Source organism: Aphelocoma coerulescens (assembly GCF_041296385.1).
Source record: "Aphelocoma coerulescens isolate FSJ_1873_10779 chromosome Z unlocalized genomic scaffold, UR_Acoe_1.0 ChrZ, whole genome shotgun sequence".
Taxonomy (NCBI): domain Eukaryota; kingdom Metazoa; phylum Chordata; class Aves; order Passeriformes; family Corvidae; genus Aphelocoma; species Aphelocoma coerulescens.
In genome coordinates, this window is record NW_027184085.1 from 27,488,761 (window position 1) to 27,514,960 (window position 26,200).

At 41.0% G+C, this 26,200-nt stretch overlaps 1 protein-coding gene across 6 annotated transcripts in view; it reads right to left on the reverse strand.

Moving 5' to 3' along the window:
* Positions 1-12,687, reverse strand: part of GLIS3 (GLIS family zinc finger 3) — a 163,992-nt gene extending 151,305 nt beyond the window's left edge. For 3 of the 6 annotated variants that reach the window (XM_069001655.1, XM_069001653.1, XM_069001651.1), the window contains exon 1: positions 12,497-12,596. The gene's annotated coding sequence lies outside the window, so the exon portion shown is untranslated. Of the gene's footprint in view, positions 1-7,423; positions 7,476-12,496 lie in introns of those variants that run through there. The other 3 variants (XM_069001657.1, XM_069001656.1, XM_069001652.1) reach the window with 2 other exon arrangements.
* Between the last annotated feature and the right edge of the window lie 13,513 nt (positions 12,688-26,200).

Consider the following 26,200-nt stretch of genomic DNA (forward strand, 5'->3'; position numbering starts at 1 on the left):
ATGATAGTTAAACACATACCTTCCTCTCTGTATTCCCTGCCTAGTGCCCCTTCTACTGCACTCAATGCATATTGAGCTGGTATCTGAAATCTGCTGAAAAAATGGTGTACACTTTTACCACTAGCAGCAAAAGATACACTCCACTCGTTGAAGTATAAGGTAAAATGCCTGCAAACACCTCAGTGGCCTGAGATGAAATTTAACCTGAAAGGTATAAGAGGAACAGAAACATAGACAAAGGGGCACGTGCAAACTGTTTATAACCCAGTTAGAAACAGGTCAGGTACATATTAAGACAGTTAATTGTCCAAGTAAAGCCAAAGTTCAAACATGGAAGCATGGTCCTTTAAAACAGTCATATTTTTTGCCCCAGCTTCCCTGAACTCTGAGAAAGCACTAATTACAAAATTCATCTTTGGAAAGACTAGGCGTAAGTAAAATAGAAAAGAAAAAGATCTCATTGGTGCAGACAATTCCTGATTTCTTCAGACCATTCCCAGTTTTATTTGCAGACAACTTGCAGAATCATAGAATCACAGCATGTTTCAACTTGGAATGGACCCGTACGAATTATCAACTTCAACTCCCTGCTCCTTGCAGGAGTACTCCATGCATTTACAGCTGTGCAAGAACCCTGAAAGTAAATGAAAGAGCATTTTGCGTTTTATGTTCAGAATAGATGTCAGAAGAGCAGCTTCTCTTCTCATTGCTTTCTGTGGGTGAGGGGTATGAGAGAGCAGCTAAACCAAAGCAAACAGTGGGTTTGCTTCCTGTTCAGCACCATCTAACAGGTCTGCAGCAGCAGGGACCAAATAAAGAAATGGCGAAGATCATGTTACAATATTGCTGGGAAAGGCAATATACTTCTGGAAGAACACAACAGAAATATGCCAAAATGCCAAATCCAACTGCAAAATTTAGTATTTGCACACTTCTATGCTAAAGTACAGGACAGCTTTTTGGTAGCCTGCTCCTCTATGAAAAGGCATAGACAACCTATTCCCTCTCTATAGGTGTATATGCAGGTCTAAAATTAATTTTGTGTTTGACATCAATAAATTGTGCTTTATGTGGGGATCTCAAATCATTTTATGAATGTAAAAATAACGTTTCAAAAAACTGCCAACAAGAAGAACAGAGGCACAGGAAATTTATGTGACTTACCCATATTCATACCAAAATAGTGAAATCTTAATTCACCCAGAGGAGTAGGTGGCCTCAATACCATTTTCAAGAATTTTCAGGTACAAAACTTCCAGAACTTTCATACTTCAACCAGATTTTTACTAAAATTTCCCCTATAAAAATGTGGCTGAAACATACATCTCTCTTTATGAAAACAGATTTTGTTAGTGCCATCTCCTGGTGATAAAACAAAACTGAAAAATCATAAACTAGAGTTGATGATTCTCAGAGTAAAGTGAAAATACAACACTTTGATCCGGTTTCGTTTTCTTGTTTTTAATGGCTTGACCTGAGGCATCAAATTTTCCTCTCTGCAAACTTGGAGGATACAAAAGTCATTCGCCAATTTTAGGATGACATAAATAAGCATCAGTGACAATGGAAGAAAACCACAAGCTGTCATCATAGTGAAAACAGGTGTCATAAAGCTATTGATAAATACATCCCATCCCCTCCATTGGGTTTGCCCCTGTCAGAAAGAATAATATTTGGTTTAGGAAAACTAAAGAAATATAAGCCTTACTTAAACCAACACCTTCGCTATACTGCATTTTGGATGGCTGCCATTAATTTTAAATCTCACTGTCCAGGTCCACAAAGTGGAGAGTAAAGGGTATACGACTCAGTATGAGAGAAGTAAAAATACACTCTTAACACAGAATGGGTAACTGTTGGCAATATGCCTAATACTCTTGAGTGGATTTACAGTTCTTGTGTAAAGTAGCCCCTTTTTGGCATTAAGCCTAATACTCTTCAGGGCATTTTTCTAAGTTGCCTGGGCCTTTATAACACATAGTCCAACATGCATTTTGGCATCACCAGCTTTTTTTTATTTTCTTCAACATTTTGTTCTTAAACATAATTCTGAATCCTAAGCTAAAGATTGTAAAAGTACAGAGTCAATGTAAATCATTGCCTTCCATCTGTCATTTCCGTTTAAGAGTTGCCCAGACATCATTTATGTTCAGGAGTTGAACCATGCCTGAAATATGAAAGATAGGGGAAAAAATAAATAAGCCTGAAATAAGCACTCCAAAGGAGTGTCTTGCAACAGGAACCTATGCATTACCTTTTAAATAAAAGTTAAGTAAACATCTTGCACATTCTAGGAGAGGCATACCAACAGCAACAGTGAACCTGCTCAAGCCCAACCAAGACTGCTGGTCATCCAGCCCCTAAAACTAATTGCAGATTTAAGCTCAAGGAGTCTCATGTTCACAGCTGTGCCATTTGGGAAAGTCCTAGACAAGAGAAAAGAATCCACCAAGGCCCATCCTTCTTAACTTCAGAATGGATTTCTCCAAACAGCTGCCAGATCTGCAAGTAATTATTTTCTTGCCTTGATGGATTCTGTGGGGTTTTTTTTTCAAGCATATCAAGGCCACCAAAAGACATGCAAAGCTGAAAAATGTGTCACACTGGATAAAACTAAGATCATTATCACTTACTTTGTTATACTTAAACATCATCAATAACCAGGCTTTAAAACTGCCTGGTTATTGATTATAGAAAACAACTGAAAAAAGAAAGTGAGTCTTGAGTAAAGCTTTCTGCATAAGGAACTGCACAGAATACTGATGAATGTCTTTTTTTTCAGACTCCGCCAACTGACACATAAAAAACAAAAGTACTAGAGAGCAAAATAAGTATGTTAAAGAGATTTCAAGTGCGGCTCAAGCTGCTTACTGATTAACACTTCAGCATATAACACTGCTCACAGACCTGTGTGGTTATTGTTCAAAAGTGAAACAAGCCTCTTTTGGCAACTGGAGAGAAATTATCGTCCCTGACCAAGTTCACAGTTCTCACACAGCTTAGCAGCACTGGAGCTGTTTCTTCTTCCATAGTCTCTGGGGGGAAAATCAAATCAAATCAAATACCAAGTCTGTCATCTATTTCCAGGATAAGGAAGAGCCTTAATGATTTCTAACAGAAAACAAGCTCATCTTACATGCGAACAAATGAGCTAATTGACTCATTTTACCAGAAAAAAAATTACAATCACATTTGCAAGAAAACAAAAAATAAAATACATAATTGTCTTTCACGTCAATGAACAGGTGACACTGCAGGAACCTCAGAAACAGAAGATGACAGCTGTCTTTTCAGTGCCTGGAAGAGGACAACAAAGGGGGTCCATGACTATCTGCACAAGTTTCTGTGTTTCTTATTGAAGTGCCCCATCTGGGGGGCTGATGTCCAGATTTGCTTCCTCAAGTTCCATTTCAAGTATATTTATGTCAAGTCTTCACAACTGTTACACAGTCCTCATCACACACCCACATGCTGACTGCACTAATTCTAGTAGACCAGTCAAGCTAGAACAAAAGGCCAGGCTGGTTTCAATTGACTTGAATTGCCCCCACATGTAGTGTCACCTGCTCCAGGGAGAACAGGGGATGCATGGAGATGGCTAAGGCACTCATGACTGTGAGCTGCTCACAATTACTGAAAATCCTGCCAGACACACCAGCTCAGTAAGACCAAACACCAGGCTGACAGGCTGCCTCTCCCCTCCCCTTGTACATGTTGGACCTCTCCACCAGGTTATGAGCGCAGTGGCTGGAGGTGCTGCAGCTGCAGCGATGTGACTAACAGCACGTCAGCAGGGCATTTTGCTCGCAGTAAAAATTCTCCATCAGCCAAATCCAGGCTGCTTTAAGACTACAGTGTATCGTATTACTGCTCTTAAACTTTGAATGAATAGTCATAGGCATGTTAAGTATGACCTCGGTGGTTCAGATCAAGGATCCATGTCCTCCAGCAGGATCCTCCCTCCTACAGTGTTCACCAGTAATGCCGGCGGAAAAATAGAAAGTGAGCTCCCTAATTATTCCCAGAGCTACCTCCTGCAACTACCTACACCAGCAGGGGTATGTTTATCTTTAATACTTCTCAATGAACTTCAAAAACATCTTTTCATTGACTGAGTATGAGAACCAAGTAGAAGTGTTGAACATAGAAATGCTTTCAGAAAGTATGTGTTGTTTTCAGAAAGATTTGGGATTGTTATTACAACGTGAGACATGAGAACACTCAAGGTATGCCTGAATGTGGTCCAGCTCACACTCACAAGTCCACTGTCTGCACATAGGAATGAATGAGACAAGCAGTAAGAATAGCTACTAGACTTTCTAGAAAACAAAATTACTATTCAGATGTGGATAAAGTGCAGATATGCTGGTACTAAATCCTCAAATATGTAACTTTTGGACATCACGACACTAGATTACTGTTCTAATTTGAACTATTTGAAATTTACACACCTTAAAATAAATTACTTTCTTAATAGAACATTCAGTAAAAAGCTGGCTTTTAAAAATTGTATTATTTTTCATAACAAAACTTCTGCCAAAAGAGCTGCATTGATGAGAGATGTTGAAGACCAGTGCTGGTATCTGAAGTCCACATGTATCTTAGGAATATCACACTGTTTATACATAATCTTCCCTAATGCCAGCCTTCAGCTGAATTTTCTACTTGCTATCCCACAAAAGAGCGGACTATACTACATATGTGCAAGTTAATCAGGGTGAGAAGGACAGGCAGAAATGACAGCATCTAGGAACAGAGCAATCAGGCACAGCAGATAAAAATCCCATTTCAAAACCCACAAACAGGGACACCAAACTGGCTGATGTTCTCTTCACCTTCCCATGCTGCTCTGCCTCCCATACTGTAGGTGGATTAGCTATTATGCAGGGCTATTTTAAAGATCCCAGTACGGATTCTCAGTTTTCAGACATATAATTTTGAAGACAGCAAGAATCAGGCTCTACTTGTAGCAAAACAGAGATAGAAAAGTTCCTCCAAAACTATCACGTGCAGAGTCCACACCTCTTTTCACTGTATATGCTGTGGATTACACCCAACATCTCCAGCACTTCGAGCACCAGACCGGTGATCTCAGAGGTCACGCAATGAATATGTATATGCATTACCACTGGTCTGACTCAGCAGAGCACTCAACGAGCAGTTAACTTTCAACTAGCTCTGGAATGGTACTGGTTTCAAGTTTGCAAGCCTTGCGAAAGAGGGATGAACTTCCTAAATTTTCAAAGGGAAGTAGTAAAGAAAAACAGCAAATGGAGAGAAGCAACACACTTGGAATAAAATGGGAAATCTGTCTCCTTTTCTCCACTTTCACTTGGATAGTAACCCAAGCCATTTTCTATTTAACTTATTTAATCTTAAACCATTTAATTCATTTCTATACATTAAATTCTCATGTCTACGTACATTACATTTTGAAAACATGATAAAAAACTCCTCCAAAGGAACATCCTTATCTCCAGCATGATCAGAGTCAAGAAGTATTGCAAACTTAAATGTTCCATTTTGACTTTTAAGACCCAAGAGCAAACAGTCAAATACTTCCTCATCTGATGCACAAGCACTTACTCACAGAGAACCAGACTCCAAATTTTGTGAGAGTTATGCATCATTAATTTCTACAGCATAAACAGTGATTTCAAGAAATTAATTGCAAATCTATAGTTAAGACAAAGCACTCCACAGCATGTCTAGCCTAGACACCTTAAAAAAGCATGACTATTGCTGCTTTCATCAGTAAGCAGCTGTTAGTCACCAGTGGAAAGGTGTGTTCATGCATCCAAGGAGTATTCCTGATAGCACTGACAAAATTCTGGTGCCATAGAACATAAAATTAGTCTCTGGATTTGTTGAGTCAAAAGGTTAGGTTAGCAAAGCAAAGATACACTGTTTATAAAGAATCATAGGACAACTCAGTGATTCTGAGCAACTGCTGTGTAATACAAAGTCCCTGAGCATAATCAAATCATGAATTTCTTTCATGGAAAATATCAAGACATCTTGTTGCAGTGTCTCTTCCTTTGTAGGAAAAGAGTGGTAAAGAAGCGACTGGCTTCCATTTACTTAAACCAATACCATCTAGATATGTGCCACTGGAAAAAAATACTATTGCTGATGGCAGTAGAAAAATGAATATCACTTTCACCTCTGCATGGGGAAAACGTATTTGAGAATTCTTGCTGTTTTAGCTTTTAAAACTGTGGGACTGGCAGTTCTGGGGGCTGTGGGACTTGTAATAAAGGGTTCTCTTTTGTAACCACTAGTTACTTGGACTTTCGGGCAAGGGTGTGAATAGGACCGTCAGTGACGCTTCTCTGATGAACTATCCCTCCTCCAAGTGCAGGCTGGCAGACAAGTTTCCAGTAACTGGGATTGGGGAGCTGCTGTTTAAAGATGGGCAGGGTGTTCCTGCATGAATTCTGATAGGTGAGGTCTGCTGTCCATGGATGATCCTAGGTCCATGAGGAATACCTGCTGTCTGATGGCTCATACTGTATGACCTCCCATTCCTTTTTAAGAAGTTAATGTAATCAAAGTGTGTTTTTACAGACCCACAGCTATTACTGATATCAATCCAAAGTCAGTAAGAAATCTACTGTGTATTATGCCTGTTTAAAAAAATACATAAATAGAAATAAATGTAGTAAGTAATAGATGAAAGAGGACTGTACATGACTGCTGACTTTGTGACTTTACTGGTTACAAGAAACAAAGTACAAGCTCTATATGGTCTCTCAGGAAGAAAAAACAAAGCCAAGCAATGACTTGAGCTCTAACATGAAGAAAACCTTTTTTTCCATTCTCCAAAAAGCTGAAGTTTCAATAAGGTCGACTGCCTTCACATTATCTAAATCAGCCATGACATTAAGTGAATGCTGAGCAAGTACAATAAGGCAGCCAGGATTGAAAGGACCCTCTGATAGGGAGTTGTCATTAGAATGAACTCAGCTACTGCACTTTTTTCTGCCATCTCCTCAAATTCTATGCTGAAAAGCACATGCAGTAGGGGACCACCATGCAGATACTGACAAAACAGGAAAAATTGCAGTACACGTTCTAAAGGATATACATACAATAACATGAAGAGAAAACACCAAAACCACAGAAAAGACTCTGTGGTTCCTCAAACTCTGTGGCACTTCACAGAGAAGTACTGGAAGAAAGCACAGCACAGAAGCATTCATAAACACAACTGCAATCACTTCAAAACCAGATGCTTATTATAAGCCTATAGATGTGCCGTAATTGAAATGTAATCACATAGTAGTAAATCCTCAAGGACATCCTTCCAATTATACCAGTAATTTTTGAACTCTGACCTTTCATCACTTATGTTTTCCTATTATTTAATCTTACAAGACAAGACTGGTGAGGGGTTTGAGAGATCATCTCAGCCACAACCTACCCCAAGGCAGAATCAACTAGATCTAAACATTTCCTGATACAAAAAAGATTTTTAGGCAAAAGCTGCACTTGTCAGTGTAACTCGCTGGGCTAAGATGTCATACAGATGGAGTATAACTTTAGCCCTAATTCAGCTGAACAGCTCAGGCCCAATTTTCATCACTAGGTTCATCTGTTTAACATTAAGCACATGTTTAAGCAATTTGTTCAATCATAGACTCGGTGCCTAATTAACTTGTTCAGACAAACAAATTAAGCTGATAGAAACAAAACTGAAGTATGGCTTCAATCATGGTTTTCATTCATATAGGCATTAAGGTTTTAATGAAGTGTTATGGTCTTGTTGCAGCAAAATGCTGAACGGTAACTTTATCTTCAGCACAAAATTTTCAACACTGAAGCCAGTAAGATTTTAACCAGTACATTCATGACTGACTTCATGAAATCTTCATACTTACACCTTTGCTTACTATGATTCTGCAGTCTACATTTTCTCCATCTGTGAACTGTCAAAAAACACAAAGCATCCCTGTTTATTTCACAAAACTGCATTCACAGTACACTTCTAGACTGAAAGTCATCTAAATGTCTACAAAGACATCTATGCATAGTTATTCACACACAGTTTCCATTTAAAACTCACTAAAAATGAAAGGCCTAAGCATGATATCTTCAAAGGCAAGAGTAAAACTCCTAACTAAGAGAGATATGCCTTAACCACACTTAAATGGTCATAAAAGTCTTATTCTACATACTATTTTTTATTGTTACATTTTTATGTTGTGGGAATAAAAACTGTAAAGTATACCAATAAAAATCAGTATTACTTATTTTCATGCCTGGGTGAAGCATAAATCACTCTCTGCAATTCAACCAAGGACAGGGAGAGCTGAATGTTTTTAAATTCTCAGAGTTTATTTTAAAAGCAGAAAGTCCTTTGCCTTAACACAGGTGATTCGGTCTTCAGAAAAGGACATACCAAAAAAAAAAAAAAAAAAAAAAAGGCATGTTTTGCTGGCAAGGGTTTATACTATGTCACTATAACCTGGCTACAAATAAAAATCATTCTTCCCTGTAATTCTTGTCTGCAATTCTAACTGCATTAGAAAAGTACAAATATAATCAAGAAAAGATTTTAACATGATGAATGAATTCCCTTTACTCAACAAAAGCACCTTTAGTTTAATCAACAGAATTTTTCTACACAGGTTACACAGACCTACAAGCCCTATAAACTGAGGTCAATATACAACTTGTGTTGTTAATATGCTGGTGTCCCTTGCTATTCTTCTCTAGTAATATTATATCTTACAAGGAATGACAGTGTTCTATACTATCGTCTTTTCTCATTAGCTTCTGCTGTGGTTTTTACCCTTGAAGAAAGGCCTCTGGACCCATAATTTCTTTCCTCATGTTAGCAAATTCTTTTTTGAACCAATTGACCTGCAAGTAGAAACAAACCAAACTTTTCTATGAGAGTAGAAACATATTAAGTTATTCTTCTACATTTTCTTCCTCTAGTCTCCTTCCTGATTCTGTTTACGAAAATGTATAACATTACATTGACATGCAAATGAGTATTTTCTTTCTTTAAAATATTAAACACTTTGGAGAGTGTAAGCCTTCTCATCTTAAAAATTATTATTTTGTGGTATTTTAGTATCAATTTCCATTAGGAAATCAGGACCTTTTCATATTAGTGGCCAAACTGAATGAGACCAAAACATCAGAGTATCTAGAGGTGCATTAAAGCATGCATAACTAATTAAATGCCAATTGGACATGAATTCTGTTCTAAAAGTCTAACTAACTTTTGCATCAGATCCATAAATAGCTACCCATAATAGAAAAACCCCATACATTTCTAATTGAAGCGATCTTGGAAATTGTGGAAATACAGCACCAAATCCAATGGCTTATTTAGAAATAAGTTTTGCAATCCTCAGCAGGGTTGACGCTTAATGCTGTAAGTTAAAACACACAAAAATCCCCCCCAAAACAAACAAACAAACAAACAAACCCCAGAAATAATAATATCCTGAAACTGAATGGCTGTATGGACAAATTCTTTTGTTCTACCAGAAGAACAGAAGCACTTTCTATCTTTTAATGCACTATTTCTGTCCATCAGTAAGATACTGTAGTTATCTTTTTGTGCTCCCACAGATGTCAAAAGAACACTTCCATTGCTTTTAAAGTCTCTTTTCTCCTAAGCTGACCTTACTCAAAGCTTTATGACTCTGCATTAATAATATTATGACAACATATGGGCTCAAAATCCATAGCAATGATTCATAAATTCACTTTCATTAAAATAAAATTTAAATTCAAGCTGAACTGAAGCCTTGGAAAATCCAAACATGAATACTTCAGAAAGAAAAAAAAAAAAAAAAATTCAAAAATCTATGTCTGTAGCACAGTACGCTATATACTCTACTTTTACAGCACAGTTTTGAAAAGTAATCAGAGTTGGCTTACTGCTTCACCCACAAAAGAAGAGGTAAAATACTTCTAAATTTCAACAAAAGCTAAATTACTCCACTGCAGAGATCAGTTTAAGGAATTGTAATAAATCCAGCTCAGGAGATGCTTTCACAAAAGTAGTTATCAGATGCTGGCACTTTGCACATAGGGTAGCAAGCGCTGTCCCAAAGGAGAAGACTGAAAGACAAGGCACTGAACCATACCTCCTTCCTATTCTTCCACTGGAGACATCTCACCTCTACAACAGCTACCAGACACCACAGAAAGCAAACACAAACCATAACCCCCTCCTCTGGGACTGTGTGTTCCAAGACTGTGAGTGCCTTCCCTTATCCCAAACATGATGACGGACAGCCAAGCCTCTCACCATGTCCCCCTCCACAATTTCCTTGGCACAATTCCAGGAAAAAATTTACTTCCTACCAGGGCTGAGCAACCACATGGCCACCTAAAGGGTCTGCCTGCCCTAAAAGCTCTATTCTCCCCTGTCAGCCCTTCCATCTTTGCGTGGCCATAGTATTCGGAGCATCACCTCTCAGTGGCACCATAGTGAAGTACTCAGAAGTATTGACATCACATCCCTGATGAGCCAGTCTGGGTGGACAGACTGTGATGGAGAGAGGGAAGAAACAGGCACCAAAAGCTGTAGGGATGCTTCACCTTAGCCTTACTGACTCCTGAGGTTTTTGTGTCTCACAACTGCTTGTGAGAAAGACACACCCTAATATAAGTATAAGCTGCCATGCATTTTCTAAATAGAGCACACATGCATAGGAAGTATTACAGCTTTTGTACAGTTATCTGGCTTTAGTTCACAGACCAGAGCATAGTAATAAATTCTCCTTGAAAAGGAAAACCACATAGAGATTCAACTAGGAAAGAAATAATAACTGAGAGCTTGAAATTAGGCTTGGAACAATAGGTACATTAAGAATCCCAATTGCAATAAAGGAAGACAATGTGCTTTCAAAACTGAGGCTAAAAAACAAGCTTTTCTCTCATTTTATATAGAATTTCTTCCCCACCCTCCACATCTGCCAGCATCTCAGAACTCATGTACTACTGAGAATAAGAAATACATCATGTTAGCATCCACTGTTTTGGTCATTTGTATCCATTTCTTGACAGCTGTATTCTTGAACTACCACAGGGGGCTTCATTCCAAACTACAGTACTCTGATAATACCACATTTTTCTAAGGCCCAGGTCGTCAGCCAAGGAAAACTAGAAAAGGTCACACAATCTGAAAGTTTTTCATTCTCAAGTATCACCAGAATGCCCTCTTGATACAGCATGAACAAGCAAGGCAAATGATAGCTAAAGAAGATCTTCCACAGCACTTGAGGCAACCAGCCCCCAAACATGATTGAGTTTCTCAGAGCTAGTATAATGAAATCTAGTAATTACTTATTACTTGCATCACTATAATTCCTAGGAAGATTAGTCACAGAAAGGAATGCCTTTGTGCAAGGGACTGTACAAACACAGAGCAGAACAGTCATTGATACTGCTGCAACTGCCATCAAAAGGGCAGCCATTATCAGTGGACAGGATGATGTATATCCTAGTGTAGTTACTGTTTCTGCCATTCTGCCCGAGAAACCTTCTCAAGTTTATTACGTTAATTAAGATCTCCTAAGCTTCTTCTCTAATAGGACCTTAAGTATCAGGGCTGTTGCTAACTCCCTGTTTTGTTGCTCCAAAAGAACAGCATGAGCTTTCCAGGAGCAAAGTTATTCTCATTAGGGCTAGCTACAAACTTCAGACAAGATGCCTGAAGAACCCAAAAAGTACAAATTGGCAGCACTGAGTACCGGCGTGTGAGGCAAGCTTTCTGACATGCCATCAGTGGCCACAGCATCCTTACCTAACAAACAAAGGTTCCTGCAAACCCTGATTCGTGCACCTTTTACTCTCAACGCCACTTGTTCACTTTGCCTGTAATGGCTTTGGAGTTTCCAGAAGTGCAGGCACAATTCCTAATGCTGCAGTGTCAGCAATGGTGAGATCTTCGGTCCATGCAAGACATAGGAAACCACCAACAATATCCCCATGTGAGCCGATGGCAAGGCGGAGGCAGAGACATGGGGCCATTGGACACCTGCCCTGCCCTGGTGCCCCCACTATGACCGCCACTCGTGGTGGGGCAGTGCAGGAGGCTACCATACACTGCCCGGTTGATAGCCCGGGGGACAGCCACCGCCACCCTTATCACAACCACGGCTCACCCCACAGACCTCGCAGCCAAAGCATGAGCAGCTTCAACCGGGGCCAAAAGCGAATAAGACAGGAGGGCACAGCTAAAAGCCATGAATTGCGAATCTTTTAAGTTTAAGAGGCTGGAGTTGCTAGCAACATACAGGCTAGCAGATGAACAGAGCTGTCACCTCACCAAGCTCGACACGACTGGTCTCTTGCGCCCGCGGACAGTCTCTGGATGAGAGGAAGCCCCGGGCGGGACACTGCCCGGCATCATAGCCACGAGCCTCCGCGCGGCAGCCCCGCGGGATGCACATCACTCTCCGGCCGGCACCCCCGGCCGCTCCCGGCTTCCCGCCCGCGCCGCTCCGCAGCCTCCCTCCGCGGGTACCTATCTCCGGTTATTCACCAGCGGGATGACAAATCTCCCGGGCGTGTGTCTGTCCCGTCCTTCCAGACAGCGCTGCGTCCCCATCTCGGCGGCGGACCGGCCGGCGAGGTGAGTAACCGCGAACTGACGGCACCACAAGAGCGTTTGTTTTGCTTTCCCTTCTCCTCCGCCCTCCCCGCGCTGACACGGAGGCCGTGAGCCGCCGATTCACCCTCTCCCCGCCGGGGCTGGCGGCGCGGGGCTGGGGGCAGCTCCGGCGAGCGGGGCAGCGGAGGGGCTGGGCCGCGCCGCACGCCCCCGGGCGCGGGCAGGCGCGGCGGGGCGCGGAGCCGCCGCGGGGCTCGGGAAACTCACCTCCCGCCTGCCCCGCCGGCAGCGCAGCTCCCGCCGAGCGCGGCCGCCCGTGCCCCGCTGTCATGTGCCCGCCGCCCCGCCGTTAACCCTTCCCGCGGCCCGGGCTGTCCCCGCCGAGCCGCGCCTGCTCCGCCACGCGGGGGGAGCGGCGTCCCGCCGGCAGCGGCCCCGCCGCGCCCCCTGCTCCGAGGGACGCGTGGGTGCGGGGGGACACGGCTGTGTGGGGGCCGGGGAACCCGGCGGTCGCGCAGGTGGTGGAGGGGAGCTTGGTGGGGTGGCCGTGTAGGGGCTGGAAGATGCCGAGGGGGAGGCTGGCGGGGGACTGCATAGGCGCTGGAGGAGATGGGTGTACGCAGGGGTGCCCCGGGGGCCGGAGGGGTTTGCAGTGGGGGGGGGGAGTGTTTGTGTCTGTGTGTAACGGGACCGGAGGAGGTGCGGGGCTGCACCAGTTCTGAAGGAGGAATGTTTAGAAGCTCTAAGGGTTGCAGGCTCCCTGGAGTATAGTGTGGGGGTACACACGGGCTTTATGGGGAATGCGTGGGGGATTGCACGGAGGCTGTGAGGGGGCCTGGTTGGGACCTGTCTGGGAGGTGTACCAGAAAATGTAATGGTAGGGCAAGGTAGCAGGTAAACCAGAGGAACAGGACCTTGGAAGTGGGAAAGAGGATGAAGGGGCTTAATGCCTGGTGGCACTTTTCTGCCGGGCATAGAAAGCTGCGATATGCATGCAGGAGCCTTTCTCAATTAGAAGGAGATCTGACTTCAAAATACCATAGGACTAGCAATGTGATAAAGTTGGAAGTATCCACTCGGAGCAAAAGCACAAGGGTATTGTGGCCCAAGGCTGAAGATCAGCTCTTGCAGAAACAGTTGCAGCCGAGGGGTAAATGCCATGAAGAGCACCCTTTGCTCTGGAAAAGGCTCCTACACATGCAGGATATGGCCCAACAATTGAAACACATTGGTTCTTTCAGTTTGAGTCAGTTTTATTCCCCTCTGCTGTAATTGGGGAGTTGAGGGTGTAAATGAGCTGAAGCTGGAGGAGAATGAAGCAGCTGAAAAGCCAGGCTCAGAGAGCAGAAAATTGCCCTATCACTCTACCATCATGAGCACGCAGACCTTATGGCAGGGCACCCTATCAGTAGGGGAGTTTCCCAGCAAGGGAGCCCACTAGCATGTATGGGCAATTGAAGAGTGCAGCAGGTGTCGGCCTTTCATGCCAAGCATGGCCAGGCCAGCTTTTAAAAATTTTTTTAATCCCAGTTCTCCAAGAATGAGAATGGCACTGTGGTAGTCCTGATTGCTTCTTCCAAGGAGAAGGGGAGCCCGTATCCCTGTTGTGCTGCAAGAGCTGTTTGGAAGAGAGTTGAGGAAGGGGGGGGTGTGTTTTGGTGTGTCCACATCACTGGGCTCCTCAAGGTCAGCCTTAATCCTTAGCTGAACAAACTCCTCTGAGCTAAAGGTCCTTTGTCATTCATTCATATTGCATCCAATTTATGTGACTGTGAAGTTTGTAAGAAGTCAATATTGTGTTCTTTGCATACCTGGAAAATATAGCAGAGATATTGAGGCTTCAGTCTTTCTTTTAAGGTTTGTTGTTTTCCAGTGTTTTGGGGTTTTTTCTAAGTGTATGGACCCTTAGGGATTGAGATACTTGTAAATAAATTTACTATTCATAGCACATTTAAAACAAATATTTGTAAGCTCTGTCTCTCTTTAAAAATCGTATTAAAAGAACTGATAACTGAAGGGGTCTTTTCCACATGAAAGCAGAGGATTTACTTGTGAGCTCAATGAGTTTTTTGTTTACTGTCTCTTTACTGGTGCTATATGCCAAAATTTTCTATGCAATTATCATTTAATTGGAAGTTATCACTAAAAAGTTCAACGATTATCCCCAAACTGACATGATAGCCATGGTAAGGATAGTGGAAGACTCACACTGAAAATGAGTAATACAAACAACAAGAAAAGGCATATACTATGAAAGGGTTTATTGTAATTCAAATCTCCCAAATAAATGGTGAGTTTGCTTAAAATAAATTGCTTTAAATAAACCCTGACAACATCAGAAACCAAATCTAACCACCGTTAAAAAGATCTATTTGCTTTATCGAGTTATTTCTACGTATGGGAAGTAAATTGCCTCAGTTTTTCAACGGAAAAGAAGTGATGGATCCTATCAATGTACCAGCTTGAGAAACACATGGTCTAAAACACTAAATAAAGGCAGCCTCTACACGCAGGATAAGAGGTTTTGTTGTCATGGGCAAAGCCTGCTGAGAAGTCCTGAGCGTGAAGTAAGGAAGACAATCAACACCTCATATTTACAAAGTTAACATTAGAAACTAAATAGAATTCTTATTTTTTGATGTGCTGAAATAGCAAGAAAAGTTTATGTAAAATAAGCCAGGTGAGACTAATAAGTGTATTAAAAGTAAGCGCATCCACAGTTTTCTTAGTGGGTAACACAAATGCATGTTCATATCTGTCATACACCATTGCATATTCATACCCATCAATATGAACCTGTACTCATTCCTCACATAAAGCACACATCCTAATTGTGAAAAGGCCTTCAGAAAACTACTACTTTTTATTTTCTTTATTGCAAATTTTATCCCTTCTATCGAAAAGCATGTATCTAATGGAGCTAGTGGATTCCAAAATTCAATAAATGTATCTGAATCTGTGAACTTGTTCTGCCACCCATCCAAGACCTGAGGGTAAAAATTGATATTTGTCACTTCAGTCTCAAATTTTCTTAGTTCAGTAAAATCTTTTAGTTACTGCTCAAGGAAATGTATAGTTACATGCTAAGTGAGGGTACAGTGAACCTTTGAATTAAACCTTCAGTTTACAAACTGTCAAACACAGAAGCATTTTTCTTTTTTTTTTTTTTTTTTAAGAAAAAAATGTGCCCTTTCTCTTCTTTTTCTCTTTCCCAAGGCCTGTTGGAATAACACAGTATCCACCAGTCCTTGCAAAGTCTCTTCCTAGCCTGATTCTTGTATTATGCCATTTGGTTTGTTGTCCTAGAGTTTTACTCCCAGGTGTGCAGGAAAAGACACATGCTCATATAAATCCTCGTCTCCTTTGTCCAGGGAAAGACCGTCTTTATAAGCGAGCCCTGACAGGAGATGGTCATTGACTAAAGATTCTGAAAAGGGCTCATTTAATGGGGAGAAAGAAATTGAATGAAGATGAGATTATTTATTCTGTTTACTGGTATATTTGGGGGCCTTTTTGAGGGAGGAAATGACTCTCTTGGCATTGAAGCGTAATTTATAGAAACTCAGATTATTTTTTTCAGGGTCCAGAGGAAAAACGTTGTAGCAGAGGGCATAGAGAATAAGGAATGTGACGACCCAAAGATACAGCTGGTTTTAGTTTTTCTTATCTCTTTCTTCTTTGTACTGGTAGCAGCAGAACTGAGTTTTAGGAAAAAAATACTAGGTAGCAGGATTGTTAGACCAATTAATTTTGTTGCGTTTCTGTAGAAAAACTAAAAAAATATTTGACCCAAACACCTTCGAACTTGGGGCAGTCAGTTTAATGGGAGCACAAGATACCTTTGAAAACAAAGAATCTCAAGAGTACCTAGAATATAATGATAATTGGTTAGAGAACACTAATAGAATTAGGAGGTCTTGTCTCTTGATGCCTCGGACTTACTGATTTGAACACAAGTTTGAACATTCACTTCTCAGATGCAAACAGATATGCAGTAGCTTTTTCAAAAAAATTTTTTTTAGTGGCAACAGGTAAAAAAAATTTCTTGCTAACTAGCACTCTTGGTCTAATTCTATAATTTTACCTCAGATTTTCCATTTCATATCTATTCTGTTTTCACAGTTGCTGTGTAAATGAGAACAATTTTTTTGGTAGTTACAGTGATATGACAAAAAATAAAGACAATCACTGAATTCCATCTCAAATAACATAATGTAAAATAGAAATCTTTTACTGACACAAGTATATTAAAATATCATCAAATTGGGTTTTCCTGGTTTAGGTGCAAAAGCAAGTCTTGCACCTCTCCCATCTTAGCTTAGACTGACTCCCTAGCAAGGGGGAGCCCTTCAAGGGGGCTGCTTCCCATCATCCATGGTCCAGCATCTCAGGGCTGATACCTCTGTTTAGTAGAAAAAATAGGGTATTATGAGCGTAAGTTCTGGGGTCTGATCCATTTTCTCCATCTTTCCGGTCACAGGTCACAGGTTGCATTTACCTGCTCCTCACAGGAGATCAAGGAGGGCTGTCTGATACTGTCTGACATAGCAGGGCCACAGAGCTTTTTTCTGCGTAATTCAGTTTCCCATTTCCATATCCACATTTCACAAATATTACTTTTGTAGTGGGTTTTACTTGCTACACAGACGATGGGGTAATATATTTCTCCTCCACACTGTAAGAAACCAACACTATAAAGAGCATATTGCTAAGATCTCCAAAGCTCCTTACAGCATCTAGATACCCTTATAACAAATCAGTTCCTCTCCTTGCAGCTCCACCAACTCACCCTTCACTGTGAATTGAAGAGATGTATAAGGTGTGTTCCATTCCCACTCTTACATGTAAGTGGTCAGGTAGAAAGAAATCTGTCTGTGGAATAATTATGAAAAAGATATATGCATTCTATTTACCTCCCCAAAGAAATTGAGTTTGATTCTCCAGCATTCTTATACAGACAAAGCTGGTGCTGGTAGACAGGATTAATTTATTTAAATTGTAGTCTAGTTTTGTATGGTATGAACACACACGCAGAACCCTTGCAGAAGAATGCAGTCACTATGACAGTTTGTGATGATACCATGTACCTTTAGGGTCAGAAAATAAAATTATTAGATGAAAGTTAATTGCAAGGGAGTTCTACATTCCTACAATGCACCTGAAGAAGCTGGAACTGAGACTGATGAGTAGAATAAGTTTTCCAACTCTCATAAATTAATCAGTGAAAAGACATAATATCAGCAGTGGAGTTTAGCTAGGACAGTCATATACCAATACTTAACTGACACTTTTTCTACATATTTCATACAATCAGGTTCAGGTCACAAAGTGGGAATATCATGTACATCGACAATTAGGTGAAGAGAACAGAGGGACCACATTTGCTTGGGAACCTCTGTCTTCATGCCTGAACCGCATTTGAAGTCAAATTGAGTTTGATGTGGACCAAAGTATACTAAATCAAACATGTCTCATTTCCATTGAGAGGCTATAAGGGATTTCAGGCTACCATGACATCCATTTCCTAATATCCACCGATGAATGAAATTGCTAGAAATAGCATTATAGGTAGGATGCTAACTGAGGGCAAAGTAAGAAAAAAAGAAGGAAATTTCCCACAGTCCACTTAGAAACCTTAGAAGAAAATGCTGTGATAAAGTGGAACTACTGTTTGTCCTACAGTAAGATCTTCTGATATTAATAATGATTTCTTTTGTAGGCCCCAGCAATTTTAGATTGAACAGCAGATAAGTACAATGTTGAAACTCACTTTTCTTGTTTGGGAGAATAAGCATTTTATTAATCACTTCAGTGGTATGCACATACCACTGCAATTTTTCTCCTACTCTTGTTTCTGTGCCTACTCACCTCAACAATGATTTTTAATGTTAAATTTTACTTCATACCCTGTAATAAATACTGTCATGCGTGTAGTTAGCTTTCTTCTTTATAGTACCTTTGGAATTCTACCAAAGAAACTAATAGTTCAGAAAATACTGGTGGAAAACACACTAAAAAGTAGGTTCTTTATCAATCAGATATTGAACAATTCACCCCAAACATGGCTATCTCCAGCAGCCAGTGCGCCTCTTCCCAAAGAAAGGGTTCTGGGGGAGGCACATGGACAAAGTTATGGTGCTGCATGTATAGTATTGCCACGGGAAGCCCATTACCTGAAAAGAGGCAACAGTTGTCTCCATGAAGCCCAAGTAAAAGGTGTCTTGACTTTGTACTCTCTCCTATGTCCTTAAGAAAATCATCCACACTCCCTTCTTTTCATTGTTTTAGTGTACTTCCATTATGGGAAGATGTGCAATTTAAAAAGAACATGCAAATAATTTGATGGTACTCTTTTCTTGTTCAATTTTACATGCAATTCATTCTGATAGAAATCTAACTTTTTCCTAGGATCATATATTTTACTGTTAGAATTTATTTCTTATGTTTTCTGCTTCTGCATTGTTGAATATGCTCCCTAAAACAGTGTTTATCTACTTGGAATTAGAAAGGACTCCTATAGCCTCTACTGAAGTTAAATCAAAGTGCAGATATATGGCTGGTCACACAGTATTCTCAAAATTTTGTGTTTAGACATATGTAAGAAATAAGAGAGCTGTCTATATGCTAGCCAAGTGTCAAAATACTGACTTACCTGACTTTTTTCTCACAACAGTACTCACTCATATGCCCAGCCTAGTTCCCATAACTGTATCAACATATCTTCACATTTAATTAGCTCTGTAAGAACTACAGGGAAAAAGCGGATTGGAAACTCATCCTGAGTCTTGCCTTGAATTTATGTAAAGCAATGCTAACTTCTCCCTTTTTATCCATTTGTAAAGTGGATGAAAACAGCCATAACGATCTATGCAATACTACAGTCTTTACTTAATACCATTAGAGTTTGTTATTCTAAGCTGCAAGAGTCTACATTGCACAAAAAACCCCTTACAACTGTTGCCAATTCCCTATTATACTACTCTGCTCTAGTTTAAAGAACCCTAAACAGAAAAGAGTAAAACCAAGTCACAGGTTCCACTCTTTCTGGGGATATGATGTGTCTCAGAAATGATCAAAAATCCACAAGTGCACCTAAGTTTATTAATAAGCTGTATTTTACTTATTGTTATACTACTCAAAATTCTACTCTATGGTATGCCTATGCACTTCACTAATTTCCGTGAGCCTGGCAATACTTATCCATAAGCATAAGCAGTTTAGGTACATTTCTATCTATTTCCTTCACATTGCTAAAAACACATTCTGATCCTCCCAAAATGTTACTTTTTTATATTCTTAATTAATTTTTTAAGGACACTTAAAGCTCTCTTTTAAAATCTCTTAATTCAAAGCAACTTAACTTCTGTGCTCTGTAACTGAAGGGGTTTACAGTTCCACAAAAATCTCTGGCATTTATGGATTTAAATGGAGCTGACTCAAAAAGATCGCACTGTCAGTAAAATTCTACAATATAAGGATAAGACAAGCAAATCCAGTGAGCTTTAGCTGTAGAAGAAAAATCTTCCAAGGTTTCCAGAGAAGTGCTCTAATACTTAATGAGATCTCCTTCCTTTCCTTTTCTAGCTTCCTGATTACACCTCTAATGAAGACTGAGTCCTGACCTTCAGAAATACTTATAAATTATTTCTTGTGCAGCTGAATTCAGACTGCTTGTTGTTGCTGGGTTAGATTCAAAGTGTCATATGTGCTAATATGGTTCTTTTTTTTCTGACAACTCTGACAACATAAAACGTTGTCATGCATAGAATGTCTCTATGCATAACATGGGGATACATAAAGTGTGGAAAAAACCTGACCACAGAGAAACAGGAAAATTAAATACAAACAACCTTTATAAAATATTGTGTCATTGTTTTCTTTCTTGTTGCCATCCAAGAGCTTTGGCATCACCTATTTTTTCAAGAGATACCATATCTCTAGAGAGGATATATGTACGCACATATGCACATATATAAACTCAAGAATCCAATCAAAAGTATTCGTATCAATGTCTAATGAAAGCCTATACCCATTAAAATACAACAATAGTGCCTGCTAGTAACGACTGTCAATACTTATGAACATTTTTGTTGCATTGACCCTTTTTTTTTTTCTGGAATTTTCACGGCACTGCATGTTACTATTACAGGGAAGGATTTCAAAGACTTGAATTGGTTTGATTTCAATAGAAAAAGATTAAAAAAACCTTAAAATTAAACAAGTTTTAAGTGATAGCTGGACTGCAGACATGGGTTTTGGTATCTCACAAGGTAGAGACACTAGGAAAGAAGGAATATACAAAAAGAAATGCTGTCTGGCTAGAAAGCATGGGTAGACAGAAGGACTTTCCCCAAGCTAATGATTTTTCAGAGCATATGCCTTTGTGTATTGGCACAAATGAAACCTGATCTCTAAAGTAGATGCTAATTAACTTTCATTGCTACACCATTAATACATTCAGAGGTGCTTCTCGGCTTTGATGTTACAGTGTCTGGGAGAGGGTAAACTGCACACTGCCTCTTCAGTCAGCTTCTCTCCTGTACCAGGTGTATTTATACTGTTTGGAGTGCCTCATTCCATGGAATATATTTGCCCCGCCAGGACTGGCCTACTGGCCCTGATATACTGTGAAAGAGAGAAGAGTAAGAAAAGGGCACCCAAACATGAGAAAGAGGTACTGCGTCTTATTTACTGAGAGCTTGACATCACATTTTTCTACTCAGATCTTGCTGGGCTCCTCAAAACCTGTATTTTGAAAGACCACAAGCACCTCAGGTCTTAACAGAATAGAATTTTACTGTCCTTTCTGCTCTGGGTGATGTTTTTGGATGTTGGCCAACTATTAACATTCCTTGGTGAATCTTTTTTACATTTCAGCCTAAACTAATAAATCAGTAATATAAATAGCAGGGGGAAAAAACCCAGCCACCTCTGTCTTTAATCGCCTGTTATAATCACAAGTTGTATGATCATTTCTGTTACATGGCATAATAGGATCATTAGGTGATTTTTTTTAGGTTTTTATGATTATTCAGCTCAAGACAGAGCAGCTATTATAACACAGTTTCACTCTCAGAATAATCTGTTTCTTACTAAACTCCTTCACTGTTTTAGCAACAAAGGATGCTAAGAGCTGTTACTCAAGTAACAGTCATAAAGTGGATATATTCAAGCATGGCTGACTCCTGAGTCACCTTTTCTTATTATGAAGTGTCTATATTCAAGTATCCTTTTTCAATATTCTGCATTTCACTATGCATACAGGGCTTTTTACGTACTCTAAAGCAGATTTTAAAATCCTCTGTGGTGTTTATTATCTACAAAATATAGAATCATACCATGATTATGGCTAGAAGGGACATTTAAAGATAATGATGACCCACTACAGGGGCATCCTTCACTAGATCAGGGTGTGAAACCTGACCTTGGACACTTCCAGTCATGGGGACAGCCACAACTTATCTGAGCAACCTGTTCCAGTGTCTTACCACCCTCATTGTAAAAAAAGTTTAATCCTTGTATCCAAGAAAATCTACCCTCTTTCAGTTTAAAACCATTGCCTCCTCCCCCATCACGGGGAAGTTGACTGCAATGAGGTTTCCCCTCAGTCTCATCTCCTCCAGGCTGAACAGACCAAGTGCCCTCAGCTGCTCCTCATAGGGCTTCCCCTCCAGACCCTTCACCATCCTCGTGGCTCTCCTTTGGACACTCTCCAATAGCTTTGCATCTCTCTTATCCTGTGGCACCCAAAACTGCCCCAGCACTGGAGGTGAGGCTGCCCCAGTGCAGAGCAGAGCAGGACAATCCCTCCCTTGCCCGGCTGGCGATGCTGTGCCTGATGCCCCCAGGGCACAGGTGGCCCTCCTGGCTGCCAGGGCACTGCTGACTCAGGTTCAACCAAGACCGCCCCAGGTCCCTTTCTGTGGCACTGCTTTCCAGCATCTCATTCCCCAGTCTGTACACACATCCAAGGTTGCCCCATCCCAGGTGCAGATGCTCTAATGCCGTGGAAAAACACAGGACACATAGTCACTCCAAGCACTGGCTGCAGAGCCCCACTGCAGCCAAAGCTGGAACTTCCATAAGTTCACGAATCAAGGTCTAAATAAAACACTTTGAGGTCCTACACCAGCTGTGAGCCTGCATGTTCTCCTTTAGTATAAACTTTGCAAATACTAATGTAGGATGTAGACAGAAGCATGAACTGGGCTTTTTTCCTAAAGCTTATTTCAGTGGTTTGGAAACCATGTTCCTAAAACAGTGTCAGGGGAAAAGAATCAATATGTCTTCTTTCACCACTTGCCCTCTAACACTGTAGATAAACACTTGAACAGTCATCCAGAAAAAGAAACCTTTTATTCAATATAATCACATCACCATTAAATGAGGGTTAGCATCTGAAATAACTTTTCCCTAAATGCAGTCTGAGGTTCAATTCAAGTGTTGAAACTGGTTTTTCAAAGGTACTATTAGCTTTTTTCTAATTTGAAAAACTTCATTTCACCACTCTTCAATATTAACAAACCGTAAAAAGCTTTCACCAAAATTCATAGAAACAATGTCACAGACATCTGTGAAATTGCAAATCTACTTAAGGTAGGAGAAAATCAGAAGTCCAAGAACTGCAAGTTTTATTCTAAGTTAGATTCAGTGTCCATCTTTGAAAGACAAAATGAGCTGGAGTCCTAATTTTTTCCTTTTCCTGGCTCAGAGATATTAAGTCAAAACACAATGTTTACTAATGTCTTTCTCTCAAAGATACACTGAATCTCTCTGTGAAGGATACATGACATTTTTATTTGTCACCGTGCAAACAGGTGAGAGATGTAAATAAATACTTGTTCATAGACAAAGACACTTCAGCCTGCATTCAGTGTTAGCATTTTAACACTGCAAACCAGCACTGCAGTTGTCTCAGAAGTGGGTTTGCAGTGACCTCTGTAGGACAGACCTGAGACAGGGTCTCTTCATGATCCAGACTCACTTTTTGGGAAGCCATAGTTATATCGGACACTGCTGCAGCTTCAACATAATCACAGTGCAGATTTTCTGCCTACTCATACTAAGATAAGAAATTGTGGGTCTTCAGCCCCTGATACCCAAAATGCCTGACAGTTCTGCTGTGGCAGTGTGGTAGTGACCTCCCTACTGGTCCCTTTAGCCTTTAGACATGTTAGTACCATTTGTGAATGTGAATATGATTAAGTTCTGAAAAGTAATTTCTGTGAAACCACCCATTTTCCTAGATTTCAAGGTTTATGGTATACGGAGTATACCCCCAGTAACCCCAGTAACCAGACTCTGGCTCACCTATCATAAGGAGAGACAACAACCAACTACAGAATGTTCAATTCAGTGTGACTATTGGAATTATTTCTTGAGTAACTTTGCTGCAAGACAGGGACAGTTTGTGCAGCATTTTGATCTCTGGCCTCTTTTAACAGAGCAACATTTATCTACCTGTTCCTTCAGGAAAAAGTCAATGGGGAAAAAGCAAAAGGTGAAAACATTGAGTTACGGTTTCACGGACTTCCAATCCCAGCCCAAGTTTCTGAATCAAAGAGGCAAAATCGATTCCAAAATGTGTTGTTAAGCAAAATCTCTTTTACTAGCTCAAGTTTCACGCTACTCGCTTATCCAGGAAAACTGCAGTAAATTATTACTTTTCATTACTACCCTACACAGGCCTTAGGACTAATCACCAGTTTACAGGAAAATCAGGGGATCAGGCCTAGCCATCAAGAGTTTGTGAAATGCTTGCTTGACCAACCCAATCCCTTCTATGACCAGGTGACAACCTTAGAGGATGAGGAAAAGGCTGTGGATATCTCTACTTGAACTTCAGTAAAGCCTTTGACACTGTTTCCCACAACATTCTCCTGGAGAAACTCTCTGCTCGTGGCTTAGACAGACACACTGTTCACAGGGTAAAAACCTGTCTGTATGGCCAGGCCCAGAGAGTGGTGGTGGATGGAGTTACATCCAGCTGGTGGCCGGTCACCAGTGGTGTTTCCCAGGGCTCAGTACAGGGGCCAGTTCTGTTTAATGTCTTTATGGATGACCTGGATGAGGGGATTGAGTGCACCATCAGTCAGTTTGCAGGTGACACCAAGATGGGTGCAAGTATTTATCTCCTGGAGGGCAGGAAGGCTCTGCAGAGGGATCTGGACTGGCTGGATCATGGGCTGAGGCTGATGGTGTGAGGTTCAACAAGGCCCCATGCTGGGTCCTGCCCTGAGGTCACAACAACCCCAGGCAGTGCCAGAGGCTGGGGCAGAGTGGCTGCAAAGCTGCCCACAGGAAAAGGACCTGGGGGTGCTGGTGACAGCAGCTGAACATGAGCCAGGGTGTGCCCAGGTGGCCAAGAAGGCCAATGGCATCCTGGCCTGTAGCAGCAACAGTGTGGCCAGCAGGACCAGGGCAGGGATTGTCCCCCTGTACTCAGCACTGGCCACATCTCAAATCCTGTGTTCAGTTCTGGGCCTTTTACTCCAAGAAAGATTTTGAGATGCTGGAGCATGTCCAGAGAAGGTAACAGAGCTGTGTAGGTTCCAGAGCACAAGTCCTGTGAGGAACAGCTAAGGGAGTTGGGGTTGTTTAGACTGGAGAAAAAAGTCTCGGGGGAGGCAGACTCACTTTGAACAGCTACCTGAAAGGTTGTGGAGAAATGATGATCAGTCTCTTCTTCCAGGCAGTTAACAATAGGAGAAGGGGAATGGTCTCAAGTTGTGCCAAGGAAGGTCCAGGTTGGATATTAGGAAAAATTTTTTCACTGGCAGAGTGGTTAAGCATTGGAACAGGCTGCCCAGTGAGTGGTGGAGTCACTATCCTTGGAAGCATTCAGAAAACAAGTAGATGTGGCACTTCGTGCTGTAGTTTGGTGGGCATGGTGGTATTTGATCAATGCTTGGGCTTGATGATCTTGAATATCTTTTCCAACCTAAGTTATTCTGCAACTCTGTTACCTGGGAAACAGTATTGCAGCAAAGAAACCCAGCAAAATGCTTGGCTATACTGGTAAAGGCAGATACAGCAGATCCAGGGAAGTTATCCTTTCCCTTTTAATGATTCAGCCCTTGTGAGGTGGCTATGAATTGCTGGGTCCAGTTTTGGATGCCAAATAAAATAGGGAAGAGATTAGTATATTGGGTTAGGTTCAGCAGAGCCCCCAGCCTTCTGTCAACCTCGAAAAAGGGATAGGAGATTTGGGGAGATCTGTTGCTTCTCCAACTTCAGAGAATGATAGAATATTTTGTGTTGGAAGGGACCTTTGCAGGCCATCTAGTCCAACTCCCCAGCAATAAACAGAGACATTTTCACCTAGATCAGATTGCTTAGAGCCCCATCCAACCTGACCTTGAATGTTTCCAGGGATGAGGCATGCACAAGGTCTCTGGCAACCTGTTCCATTGTTTTAACATCTCATTGTAAAAAATGTTTTCTTTACATCTAATCTGAATCTACCCTTTTATTTTAAATGTGCTACATTTTGCCCTATTGCTTCAGGCCCTCCAAAAGAAGTCTGTGTTAATCTTCCTTATAAGCCCCCTTAAATATTGAAAGGCTGCAAATAAAGTCACCCCACAGCCTTCTTTTCACCAAGCTGAGACCCAACCC